Here is a 14,242-nt window from a genome sequence, read left to right as displayed (position 1 = left end):
CACACACACACACACACACACACACACACACACACACACACACACACCCCAGTAGAACTTATCCCATCAATGATGAGCTGGAAACTAAGCAAGGTAGAATTCAGCCAAGCCCAGCACAGGCTGCCCATCGGCCTCCCTCTGGCTTCTGGGCCAGAGTTGGCCATCAGTGAATGGAACTGTGCATCTCCAGCAGGGATGGCCCCTGTGCTGTGACCATATTTGGGAGCAGCACATGTGTGATTCGCCTTCTTTTTGACACAAAGAGGCAGATTTTGCCAGGAGATCAGAGTGCCCAGAACCCTGCCACAGTGGAGGGGGCACACTGATGCTCTTTGGTTGTTCTGTTGTAAGCCCCAGCCTAGCCTCAGTCTGTTGGTCTGCTGCCCCTCCACCCCTTCCTGAACTCTAGCATACCAGGAACCTAGAGAACTAAGCGAAATATCCTGGCTCAACAACGCCCCACCTTTCACATCTTTGTGTGCCTGGAAAGCCCAGCACCTGACTCATAGTCTTCCAAACATGGGCTAAATGAGTGTGTTGAGAGGAGTCATAAAGAGCAGGGATATCATCTATATGACCTTGAGAAGGTTCTTTAACCTCTCTGTGCCTCAGTTTCCTCATTTCTCAAAAGAGGGGTTAGACCTGGAGGTCCTTTCCATCTCCACATCTATTAAACTTTGATCCTACCTGTCTGACCTTAGGCAAGTCCCTTACTTTCTCTGTGCCTCAGTTTCCTAATTTGTAAAATGAGGGGGTTGGACTTGGAGGTCCTTTCCTGCTCTCAAACTGATTCTAAAATCCTATAAACTTCAGTCTAAGGCTAGATCCCAACTGGATATTGTGGATTATTCAGTTTATAATCCATCATGTGGATAAACCCTTGCCTTTCAGCCAGCTTGACTATGCTCCCCTCTGAGGGCAGACAATAGAGATGAAAGGAGATTAAATAAGAGCCAAAGTTTACATGAGATTCCAAGGTTTGCAAAGCAATGACAAGATTATTTCATCAGAGCCTCACAACAATCCTGTTGAGTCAATATTAGTGTCATTTCCATTTTATGGAAAAGAAAACTGAGGCTGAGAGAGGTTAAGGGACCTAAGGTTATAGCGTCCTAGATTTGAAGCTGGAAGGGGTTTCAGGGCTCATTTTGTTCAAACCCCTTATTTTACAGACCTGAGGATGGCAGTGACTTTAAGAGACTTGCTTGGGATTACATCACCAATGAGTGTCTGAGATTCCATTCCAACCCAAGCCTAGGTCCACTGCAACAGAGTTCCTCTCACCCACCCATTGAACTCTGGGTTGACAAATGCCTGGTGTAAAGTTTTTAAAATGGGGACTCCATAAGTCAGGTGGCAGTCACAGAGAAGGAAGAACAGAGTTGGGTGCTGCTAACTGCCTTGTGCCCCTGGGAGAGTCATTTGCTTCTCAGAGTTTTAGCTTCCTCATCTGTAAAATAAGGAAATTGGACTAGATGACAGTGAAGGTCCCTTCTAGCTCTGACATTCTAAATTCTATGTTCTACCATTGACCATTCCTTCCAGCTCCAACATTCTATGAATGTGGCCCATAAAACCCAGTTCAACCCAATTTCCTCATGGAGCCTTCACCGAGCATGGCAGCTTGAAGCTATGCTTCACTCCTCCAATGCCTTTAGTACTTCCTCCAAACATCTTTACCATGTACTTAGTAATCAATCTTAATCAGTCAGCAAGGCCACCTGGATGTCTTGTAGAACTCTCCAGCTCAACGTTTCCCAAACAGACAGAATCTTGCCCCCAATCAGTCCCTTCTTCCTAATGTCCTATTACCATTGAATGCACCATCCCAGTCACCCAAGCTCACCACATTGGGATCCTTCATGCACATTCACTCCACACATCCAATCGGTTGCCAGATCTTGTGCATCCTGCCTTCATATCTTATGTAGACATATATGTATACATGTCTACATATATACACATACATATATGCATATATGGTACATGTATCTATGTGTGTGTGTTTTCTACCCTCCACTCACACAGTCACCGGCCTGCTAAAGGACCTCTTCACCTCACACCTACACTATTTTCTAGTTTTCTAACTGCTCTCTCCCCCATTCCAATCCACCTTCCATTCAGCTGCCAAAGTGATTTTCCTAAAGGTCAGGTCTCACCATATTACCTCCCTCTCCTCTGCTCACTCAGTTCCAAAATCTCTACAGAAAAGACCCTCACAACTGCACCTATTCCCACCTTTCCTGTTTCTTCCCTTTTTTGTTACCTTCTTTTGGATTCTCAGTATCCTAGACCATGGAGACAGCTGAAGTTGCTTCATTTTTAGTGCATGATTTCTGTTTTACAGAGGTTTGAGAAGGCATAGGGAGCAGGGAAAATGCCCAGTCTTCTTGCTGCTCCTGTGACGCAGAAGCCCCTCTCCAGTTTCTTACATACCTTGTGTACTTTGCTGTCCATACCCCAGCTCCATACCCTTGCACTGGCTGCCCCCATGCCTGTAAGTGTCTATGCATACACACATATGTAAGTATATCTCCTATGTGCCTAATTATTCATACGTCGCTTCTCCTACTATAATGTGGGCTCCTTGGGGGAAGAGCCCCTGATTTTGTTTTTTTTTTCATATGTCCCCAGTACTTAGCTCATTACCTGCCACACAGGACATGTCTAGTAAATACTCCTTGACTAACAAGCACAGTATGTATCATTTTGCTACTTAAGTCTTGTGTTGCTTTTAATTTTTCATAGAATCATTTACGTTTGTACAGATATTTGCAAGAACCCTGAGGAGCAAATAGAATACCATGTGCTACTGTGCTTATCATACAGATGGGGAAACTGAGGCTCAGAGAAATCATATGACTTGCCCAAAGTCTTCAGGTGTCTGGAGCACCTTAGAGTTTGCAGAGCACTTGCCATTCACTGTCTCTTTCAGTCCTCATAACAGTATTGGGGGGAAGAGGTTATTATCCTCATTTTACAGATGAGGAAATTGAGGCTCAGAGAGGTTATTGACTTCTCTATGGTCATAGCGTATCAGAGGCCACCTATGAACCCAAGTCTCTCCTCTTTCCAAGCCCAGCATTCTTTCTGTTCTATCACACTGCCTGTCCTTAGGAGGGGTCCCCCAGTGCTTCCTTCTCCACAAATTCTGTGTTTGGGGGTGTTGCTTCAACCGCCTCCAGAAATTTCTCTGCACTGCTGTGGGGTGATCTCTAGGTAAAAGCACTGTGCTCAGGACTAGATGAGTGTATCTCCAAAGCTGGGAGCCCAGGGAACCTTGCTGATCTTATCATGTAGGGAACGAGCTGTCCATTCCCACTGTCCAGTTTAGCAAAGCATACATCTTCAAAGGAGTCCAAAGCCTTCTGTAAACAAGGTCTTAGTGATCTATAGCTGGGCACTAGGTAGGAAGTACAGATTACAGACACAAGCTTCTCCCCATACATTCAGAGAGAATGCCTGCAATATCCTCCCTTCTCATGCCCACTTGTTAGATTTACATTAAATTTCCTATCTTAACATATCTTAACATAGGTGCTCATGCCCCCCCCCCCACTAAAAGTTTTCCTTCAGCCGTTTTTCTTAGAACTTTGGTCTTTCCTTTGCACCACTATATTCTCCTTTGCTTGTCTATGCATGTGTATGTAAACCCACATTGGAATGTAAACTCCTTGAGGGCAAAGGCTGGGTTGCCTGTATCTTTGCATAGTCTAACAGGGTATCTTTAAAATAAAAACTGGATTGGACCTGTCCTCTCTTTTATACAAGGAGCTTCTTATCTTAGACTCACCATCTTGGAGAGTTGCCTAGGGCACTGAGAAAACAAGGGACTTACCCAAGGTCATAGTAACTGTCTAGAAAGGATTTGATACCCACAATGGCTTACATTGATCTCAAGCTCCTGAAATCCATGCATTTTGTTTCTGAGTTTAAGAGCAACTTGTCCATTAGGAAGATTATTTTGGCAGCTGTGTAGGGGATGGATTGGACAAGGGAAGAGACTGGAAGTGGGAAGACCAGATAGCAGCCTGTTACAACAACTCAGACAAAAAGTGATGACAGTCTGGATGGAGAGAGGGGACAGATGAGGGGGAGGTTGTGGAGATGGAACTGGCAAGGTTTGATGACTGATTGAAACTATGGGTAAAGGACAGCAAAATGCCTAGAAATCTGAAGTCCCCGACTTGGGGGATTAGAGGAGGAGGCGCTACTGGCAGAAATTGGGATGGAGGAAAAAGCTTGAGAGAGAAGATGAGAAATGTCTGCCTTCCTGTATCCAAATCTGCCATGAGTGAGCCTCTTTTCCATTAACTGAGCCTTCAACTTTCTCAAACTCATTAAATCTAGAACTGTTGCATGGGACATCTCCCTCTGGGCAAGTCACTACCACACACCAGGGTGTGGGTTGGAGGAGAGAGAAGTCCCCTCTTCCCTCACAGCTGCTTCAGGCTCCTCCGCAATGGACTCCCCAGTGTACACTTACTCAAACTTCCCAGGATTCCATTCTTCTGACTCCCACAGAGGTGTGGCTCACTCTCATAAAGGGATCATTGGGTGTGGGTGCCATCTCAATGAAACAGAAGGGTGATCATCTTTAGAAAGAGAAGATAGGTTAGGGTGTGCTTGGGGGCCTTGAACATTGAGAGGGAGGTGTAGACAGCACAATTAAAGACTGGACTGAGTCGCCTGGGGCCAGGACTAGAGAGGTGAAAGACCCACTGTCCCTGGCCAGGTCAAACCATACCTGGATTTCACGGTTCATTTCTGGAACAAGACAGAAAGGACATGGGTGAACCAGAAAGTTCCAGAAAAGGGTTACCAGGATGGTGAAGGGTCTTGGGATTAAACCATGTGAGGTTTGACCAAAGGAACTGGGGATGTTTATCCTGGAGAAAACATTTAGGGACACATGAAAACTATCTTCAAACATTGGGCAGCTAGGTGGAACAAAGGTTAGAGTGCTGGATCTGTAGTCAAGAAGAAGTGAGTTCAAATCCTATCTCAGATAGCTGAGATCTCGCTAGCTGAGTGACCTTGGACCAAACACCTAACCTCAGTTTCCTCAACTGTAAAATGGGGATAATTTAATAATAGTATGTATCTCCCAAGGTTGTTGAGAGGACCCAATAAGGCATGTGTCAAGTGCTTTTAAAGCCTTGAATCTTTATATAAATGCTAGCTATCATCATCTGAAGAGGGATGAGACTAATTCTGTTGAGTCCCAGGGGACAGAACTAAGAAGAATGGGAAACAATTTTGGAGAGAGAAATTTGGGCTCGATGTCAAGAAAAATGAATCTTTTTTTAAAATTTGATCTATGATTTCTCTGGCTTAGGGAGTTCCTGCTGAGAAAGCTGCCTCTGGGAAGGCAGGTGAGCATCTTCTCTGAAATTCACAGCACAGAGAGCTATCCCTTTAGAACATAGGGAGGTGATGATTTGCCCAGGGTCAATGTGGGAAATGAGACTTGAGCTCCAGTCTTTCCGACCCAAGGTCTAGATCCCTAGCCACTAAATGATGCTTCCTCCAATGACAGCTCTCCAAAGGAAGTCAGGAAATGCTCAGGAGTTCCAGGCATCTTTGAAAGATAATTGTGTTCTTCCTCACTGATGGTCTTCAAATAACAATATGAACAATGATAATAACAACCACAACTAGCATGTATATAGTGTTTTAAGATTTGCAAAGCGCCATACAAATGGGATCTCATTTGATCCTCACAACAGCCTTGGGGAGTAGGTGTTATTATTATCCCCATTTTCTAGGTGGGGAAACTGAGGCAGGCTGCATTTCAATGACTTGCATAGGGTTACATGACCAGTAAATGTTGAGAGAGGAGATGTAGGAGAATATTCCATTGTCAAGATGAGGTGAGAAGAGAAAGAATCAATTAATGAATCAACAAGCATTTCCTAAATATCTACTATACACCAAGCGCTATGCTAAGTGCCTGGGTAAATAAAGACAAAGATGAAACAGTTCCTGCCCTCAGGGAGATTACATTCTACTGGGGGAAAGTAGTTTGCATCCAGATAAAGGACAGGGTGTCCCAAAAATCTCAGTGCAGGTTTAAGCTTTAATTGCTGAGACTTTGGAACACCTTATACAAAAAGATCCAAAGTATTTACAAAATAGTAGAGGGTGAAGGGACTCTTAACATCTGGGGGAATCCGGAGTGGCTTCTTATTAGTAGAAGGTGGTGCTTGAGAGAAGCCTCAAAGGGAGACAGGATTCTAATAGTGAACATTCTAACAGGAGGAAGCCATGAGGGAAAGTCTTACAGGTGTGGGTAAAGGCGTGGAGTGGTAGATGAAGTGTCATGTGTATAAAGGTGCAGTTGGGCAATCTGACTAGAATGTAAAGTGGAGGTGAGGGAAGTGATATGTTATCATCCTAGGAACACAGCTTGAAACAGATTGTAGATGGGCTTTAAACACCCAAAAAAAGGAATCTCTTTTATCCTTGAGGCATTAGGGAGCCATGGAATCTTATGGAGCCTCTTTAAGCAGATGAATAAATGTAGTTTGGAGAAGAAAGGAACAACAACTAGGGGGTTAGGAAAGGCTTCTTGGGGAACGTTCTGGAATAATGGGGTGCCTGCCTGAGATATGGCGTCATTTGGGTTTGGAGATGAAGGGGGAGTGGGACAGGGAGATCCCCACAGATTTGTACATGGAAGTGATACAGTCAGAAAGGGTCTTCTCTCTCTGGTTGAAGCAGCCCCAATTCGTTCCAAAGGCACTGTTCCCTCTCTGCCACTCTCATCGTTTACAAGTCAGTAAATGCTCAGGAGCTCCCTATCCAGTGTATGAGGTTAATTAATAATATGTAAAAGTTTATAGTTGATACAGTATAATCTCATAAACATTTATTAGTATGCTAATGGAGAGTGATGGCCATGTGAGCATAAAATGAGACTTGAGGTTGATGTGAGGGAGAGAAGGCACTGAAGGAGGAGCTGGGGGTCTCGTTTTTAGCTGGCAGGCACAAACCCAGAGGAAGGCTCATCTTCCCATCTCCACAGCCACCTTAGTCCTGATGCTCATGTGCTCTATGTCCTTGGGTCATAATTGTCTTCTCTGGTCCTGTTTTCCCATCTGCAAAAGAATGTGATGTGTGTGAATGCAATTCAATGAGCATCAGTTTCATAGCTGATACAGGATAATCTCATTAATATATAATTATTTGTCTCCTCTGTTTGAGGAGAGACAGCATGGCCTCGTGGATAAAGACATGGTTTTTGAGGCAGGAATCCTTGCACTCAGGTCCTGTCCATGACACATTCTGACTCTGCAGTCCTGGGCACCCTCAGGTGCCTCAGGAAGACTGTATGTAAGCTGAAGACCAAATGCAGAGCAGCATTGAGAGACGAAGCTCCTTGCCCTAGGCTCCCTACACTGATTAAATCCTGGGTCTGGTCATGTCCAGAATCCTTTGATTTTACCTTGCTATAGAAAAAATCCTTAGATCATTTTGAAACCATAAATTCCACAAGCATCTATTAAGACAAAAACAAGCCCCTGCCCACAAGGAGTTTACTTTCTAATGAGGGGATACAATATAAAAATATATGGTTGCACAGATGAAATATGTGAAATAAACACACAGTGATTTCATAGAGAAGGAAATCTAACAATGAAAAAATAATAATAATAGTAATAATCAATATTTACATAATGCTTTATGATTGTCAAAGTGCTTTACTCATTTTTATTCCATTATCTCATCATTACATTGTGTCATGTTACACTGATTACATTATCTCATTTGATCAAGAATTGGAAAGGGCCTTTTGTTGGAGACGGCATCTGAGATGACCCTCACAGGAGCTAGGGATCCCAAGGGCTGAGGAGAACCCTCTGCACAAGCATAAGTATTAGAGATGGGGGATCATGTCTGGAAAAGAGAGGGACCCTAGATGATGTAAGGGAGGAGAATGTATAGTCAGCCTGGAAACATGGGCCAGATTGCAATGGGCAAGCCAAATGCCAAACAAGAAGTGTGGGTTTTGGAAGCACTGGGGAATCATTGGAGTTTACTGAGCAAGGGAGTGACGTGGTCAGACTTGGGCCTTAGGAATATTTGTTGGGCAGCTGTGTGGAGGATGGATTGGGGAGGGGAGAGGCAGGATGCAAGGAGGCCTCTTGGTTCATAAAACAGTAAAGAAACATCAAGGGCTTCAAATTGAAATTCTAAAGGTGCCCCTCTTCCTGTGCTGTTTGCACATATCACAACAAAGGCTTAGGCCTCTGCAATGCAGATGCTGCTGGGACTATATCTCTGCCTGGACATGGACAAACTTTCTCTTCGTCCTCTAAAAGTGACATCCCTCTCCAAAGGGAGTTCCTCACCTCTCTGACCCCGCAGCTACTCTCACTGAAAGACCTCCTACCGAAGGAGGAGAGGGGACCCCTGAGACAGCTGTAAACCCCTCTGCTCAGCAGGAAGGCCAAGCTCTCTCCTCTTGCCTGATGAAGGCTTTGGAGGAGCTCTTAGCCAGCATACCCCTCCCCCACCCAAACTTCACAAGAAATTCAACAATCCCACATCTAGCAAGTAAATTGTCTCATAAAACTTCCCATTGATTTTAGCTGGATCCTTATACATTCCCATGGGGCCAAATTGCTTTTAGTATGATTAATAACCCTGCCTCCCACAAGGCCCAGGCCCAGGCTCCCTCTCCCTTCTGTTCTCAGTTTTTTCCTCTCCTTTTCTCCTCCCTCCCTCTCTCCCTCCCTCTCCCTGTCTGTCTGTCCATCCTCATCACCACCACAACTCTGCGAGGGTCTGTGTCAGAGGCTAGGGCTACGAAGATAAAAGCAGGGCTTTCACTTCTTTTTCTGTCTTTTCTCCTTCTCTCTCTCTCTCCCTTTTTCTTCTCCTCTCTTTCTTCTCCTTTCTTTTTGTTTTCCTCTTTCTTTATCCATTTTCCCTTCACTCTTATCTTCCCCTTCTCTGTCTATATCTCTGATTCTTTCTCTCCCTTTCTCCCTCTCCCTCTCCCCCGCCTCTTTCTCACACACACACACACAAACACACCCCTCTGTCTCTCTGTGTGTCTCTGTATTCCCCCTTCTCTGCCCCCTTTCTCTCTTGTCCCTCTCTGTCATTCTCTCCCTCCTGCTCTTCCCCTTTCTTACTGCATTTCCTGCCTTTCTCTTGTTCTCTTCCCATCTATCTCTCCCTATCTGCCCCCTTCCCCTTGTTTCTCTCTTTGTCGATCATATCCATCTCCTGTCCCACCCCGCCCCAGCACACATAGGCTCACTCTCACACTCCTTAAGCATGCAGCTAAACGTTGCCCTGGTTAGAAAAGTTCGGGCCTGTTTTCTTTTGCGCTGTGTTTTTCACACTGTGTTTTTCACACTTATCTCAAACCTGGGCAATGAGTCCTCTGACCAGAATTTTCCCTGGAAAACATTGTGTGGGAGCACGAAAGTTCACATGACACATTAGGAGGGCCCGGCATCCATCAGGCAGTGGGTGACAGGTGGGGTCACTCCCGGAGCATCGGCACCGTGGGGTTGGACCCACTGATGTACCTTGGGAACACTCCTCACATCGGCAAACTCCAATGCATTCTGAAATAGCAAAAAGGGGAAATGGGAATTCCCTTTGTCTATGGGACACACAGTGAGAGGAAGGCTAAGCTTCCTGGAATTCTAGAAGGAACAAATTCCCAAAGATCTCAACCCCAAAGTAGCCCAGATGTAGCCAGTTTGTTTGAAGCAGATGACCATGTTCCTGGGTTGTGATCTGCATGGGGAGAAAGAGTGTGCATTTGGAGGAACTGACATGGCCTTCTAAGATCCTTTAGAAAGTCTCAGTCCTTAGCTGGTGTTTAATAAATGCGTCTTGCCTTGATTCAACAAAGTCAGAAACATAACAAGCTGAATGAGGAGACAGAGTTGTCAGCCTGCCAGTATTCACTGGCTTCCCAGAATGCCTCATGCTCCACCCCCCCACCCCACCCCTCCACCAGCACTATTACCTCCTCTGCCTTGTGTCTTCCTATCAGACTCCCTAGCTTGGCTTCTTAACTTGGTGTTCGTGGAGCTCGAACCTCTAAGGGGCATGTGGGGAAATTTCAGGGGATCCCTAAGTTTGAAATGGAATAAAGAATTCTATCTCTATTTCAATATAATCGGCATCCTTTGTGATCCTGTATTTTATCTTATGGATTCAAAAACCCCATTCTGGGATCCATAGACTTCTCCAGATTGCCAGTAGGGTCCAGGCCCCAGAACATGTTCAGAAGCCCTAACCTAAAGCCTCCCCAATCTTCAAAACCCAGCTGATGCTTCGCTTCTTCTCTGAAGCCTTCCTGTCTCCCCACCTTCCCCCACGATGATTCCTTCCTTTTCTTACCTCCTATAAGGCTTATTAGCTACATCAGTCTCTGAGCTTGGGAATGCTTGTAGAGTATTCTGCTTATAGAGCTTATAAAATTAGCTCATAGAATATTCTGCTCTTGAAGCAACTATCTTGGACAGTAAATGGAGAGTTGGCCTCAGAGTCTGGAGGATTTGAGTTCAAATCCTATCTCTGATAGAGACTGGCCCTGGCCATGGGAAAACTACTTAATTCCTCACTGCCCCTTCTCTAATGTTGTAAACTCTAATATTGTAAATTGGAAAGCATTGGTAAAGGCAATTTCCTCACCAGGATTCTCCCTATAAGGATGAAATTATAGTTCTTAACTTCTATCTCCACACCCATCCCACCCTACTCATACAAAAAATATATAGATATAGATATATGATAAAAAATTCTAGATAATTCTGAATGTGGAGAAAGAATGGTAGGTATTGCTAGGCTCACTCTTATAGTTTGCCTCTGAATTTAAAAGGGCTAGACTCACAAACTTTTCCCACCCTATAAAGGAGGAAATCAGAGATGCAATGACTATTCCAAGTCTACACAGCCAGTTAGTGGATTGGAACAGGGGCTACTAATACCCACTCTGGTGAGCTTTGCTCTGCACAATACTATCCACCTTGGAATAAAACTGTGTACCACAGATCTGCCATATTGAATATTATCTCTATAACTCAACCAAGTGCCTGAGAAGCAAGGAGATGTAGTGGAAATACAGCTAGTGTTAAGAGTCAAAAGACCTGAGTTCAAATGCTACCTCTTACACTATTAATGTGGCTCTGAGCCTTAGCTCCTCCTCTATATGATCATGGGATCTGGAAAGTTCCACTGAGACAGTATGGTTTAAACCTTTCTTTGCACAAATGAGGAAACTGAAGCCCAAAAAATATTGTTGTGAAAACAGAAGTTTTTCATTCTTAATTTATTATTTTAATTTTAAAGTCTTATTATTATATTAGAAAGGAATTGGTTCAGGTCTAAGACTATCTTCCAGAGGCAACTCAAACTGACCTCATGGCTGATCTAACTGCATGTCAGAAGGAAGGTGTGAAGATAGCCAAACTATAAAGAGATTTAACTGAAAATTATTCAAGATTGTGGCTAAGTATAAACACAGCTGTCATTCAAAACCCTAATAATAATGACTTTTACTGAAAATAATAATTACTGTACTCTTCAGTGAATTACATTGCCTAACAATCCCTTACCTGGGGCTGTTTCTGAAATTCTTGGCTTTGGGGCCAATGACACTGAAACATGTTCCATCCTACCAAATTGAGATGTCTGCCACCACCTCCTTACTAGAAGGGTGAACACAGCAGAGAGAAGGCTCAACTTCTGAGAAGCCTTGGTTTGGAATCCTTGCTCTGATGCTAACAGCTAGATCACTGTGGGACAAGTCAGAATCTTGAAAATGGAGTTTATAATACTTGCACCACCTGGTACCTCATAGGTAGCATTCTCTTGAGAAAATTGCTTGGAACCTTAGAGTAGAAAAACAGATTTATATCACTATAGTATTAGTATTTCCAATATCTTCTTTCTTTCCTTGATAATAGTAAGAATCCCAGGGACTATCCATCCATATAGGCAGATGACCAATCAATAACCTATGTGGATGTGATTGAACTTCAGAGAAATGTAATGATACCTTATGTTACATTACATTGTATTATCTTATATTAAATTACCTTATGCTGCATGACCCTGTATTATCCTACATTGTGTTATAATATGTTATATCATCAGTCACCTCTCCACTCACAGAGCCACTATCCCAGGTCAGACCCTCCTATCCTCTGACCTGGACTATTGTAATAACCTACTAATTAATGTTGCTACTTCCAGTCTTTCTTCTTTACAATCTGTCCTCTATTCAGCTACAAGAGTAATGTTCTTAAAGCACAGACAGATCTTACCGTGTCATTCCCCTCCTCAAGATGCCACAGTGGCTCCCTATGGCCTTCAGGATAAAATGAAAACTTCTCTGTCACGTCTAGCTATTCACAATATGCCTTCAGGCTATCTTTCCAGGCTTATTACACACTGTCTATCTCTCTCTCTCTCATGTCCTCAACAGTCTGGCCACATTGACCTTCTTACTGTTTCTCATACACAACATTCCATGTCCCTTCATGTCTTTGTGTAGCCTGTCCCCCCCTTCCTCCTCCTTTCTACCTCCAACTTACTTCAAAGCTCCCTTCCAAGGCCTCTTCCTATACCATCCCCACCCCAGGCACGGAGGCTACTTCTTGAGGGTGGGAATTGTTTCAGTCCTGCCTTTGTATGCCCAGTATCTTGCACCCCTTAAATGTATGTTGACTGATTCACTAGCAGACTCCTACCATTGCAGCTAGACCTTTGTTCTGCAACTTCCAGCCTCAGAGAGTTCCCTGAGGAAACCTCAGGAATCCCCTGGGAATCTTGTCCAGGGTCCCACAGGGTCAGGTTTGAACTCAGTCTTTCCTCACTCTGAATCAGGTTCTCTGCTCACTTCACAACTGCCTCTCACAACTCTGCCAAGCATCTATTTAGAGCTGGAAGGGATGTTAGAGGTAATCCAGCCAGCCCCCTTCATTTTGTAGAGGAGGAAACTAAGGTAGAGTGTCTTGTCCAAGGTCACAAGGAACAGAGCCAGGTTTCAAACCCAGGTTCTCTGAGTCCAAATCCAAAGCTCTTCCCTCAGTAGCCACTGTCTGCTCTTAAAGAATGACAGTTGGGAAGACTCTAGATCACCAATGGCCCTCCCTTCTCCCCCCGTTACTCCACAGTCCCCCACCCACTACCTCTGCTTCCCCAAACTCAGTCGGAAATTCCCACACCCCACGTCCTTTTGTCAAAGATAATTTTTGCTGAAAAATACTGCCAAGCCTGAGACAAGTTGGCACAAGAGATTAGCTGCCTCCACCCCAACCGAAGCCTCCCTCCAGCCTCAGCACCCACTGGAGGAAGATAGTGCAGGCTCACAGCCCACAGGTAGCTCCAGGTGTTATCTGACCTTTCTCCTTCTGTCAGGAAGTGAGAGATACTGGGAAAGAAACAAAGGAAGGAAGAGGGGAAAAGGGCAGTGGTAGAAAGAAAAAGAGGGAGAGGAGACAGAGACGAGAGAGAGACAGACAGAGACAGAGAGACAGACAGACAGACAGAGAAAGAGAGAGACAGAGAGAGAGAGACAGAGAGAGACAGAGACAGAGAGAGAGAGAGACAGAGACGAGAGAGAGACAGACAGAGACAGAGAGAGAGAAAGACAGAGACAGAGACAGAGAGACAGAGAGAGACAGAGACAGAGAGAGACGAGAGACAGACAGACAGAGACAGAGAGAGAGAGACAGAGACAGAGACAGACAGACAGACAGAGACAGAGAGAGAGACAGACAGAGACAGAGAGAGACAGAGACAGAGAGAGACAGAGACAGAGAGAGACAGACAGAGAGAGAGACAGAGACAGAGAGAGACAGAGACAAAGACAGAGAGAGACAGAGATAGAGATAGAGGGGGCCAGAGAAAAAGAGAGAGACAGAAGCAGGAGAGGGAGTGAGCTTGGAACCTTTCCAAAAGGTTCGCTGTGGTTAGGCACATATGCTGCTACTTGCTTTCCATGATAATCCTATAACAAAACTCAAATAATCAGGGAACCTTTGGTGTGTTAGGAGAGTGTTCTCGGGTATCATGCTGTAGGGAGGCCAGAAAGATGCCCCGGTAGTGACTGGGTACTTCCTTCAACCAAGGCAGTAAAAGTGATGTGAAGGCAGGGAGAGGAAGAGGAGGAAGAGGAAATCAAAAAAGAGGAAGGTAGAAAAGTAAAAAAGAAAGAAAGGAGGGAAGGAAGGAAGGAAGGAAGGAAGGAAGGAAGGAAGGAAGG

General features: G+C 44.6%; 1 long non-coding RNA gene across 5 annotated transcripts in view; it reads right to left on the bottom strand.

Moving 5' to 3' along the window:
* The window catches only part of LOC138165283 (uncharacterized), a 112,942-nt gene that overhangs the window by 26,652 nt on the left and 72,048 nt on the right, over nt 1–14,242 (bottom strand). For 4 of the 5 annotated variants that reach the window (XR_011169327.1, XR_011169331.1, XR_011169329.1 and 1 more), the window contains 2 exons: nt 9,382–9,584; nt 6,839–7,100 (listed from right to left, as the gene is read on the bottom strand). This is a non-coding gene — a long non-coding RNA (uncharacterized lncRNA). Of the gene's footprint in view, nt 1–6,838; nt 7,101–9,381; nt 9,585–14,242 lie in introns of those variants that run through there. The other variant, XR_011169330.1, reaches the window with a different exon arrangement.

This window comes from Petaurus breviceps, unplaced genomic scaffold (genome assembly GCF_028583685.1).
Source record: "Petaurus breviceps papuanus isolate PSGF00001 unplaced genomic scaffold, PetGlider_PUasm1.0 208, whole genome shotgun sequence".
Taxonomy (NCBI): Eukaryota; Metazoa; Chordata; class Mammalia; order Diprotodontia; family Petauridae; genus Petaurus; species Petaurus breviceps.
Note: the sequence above shows the minus strand (reverse complement) of the source record. Positions and strands in the feature narration are given on the sequence as shown.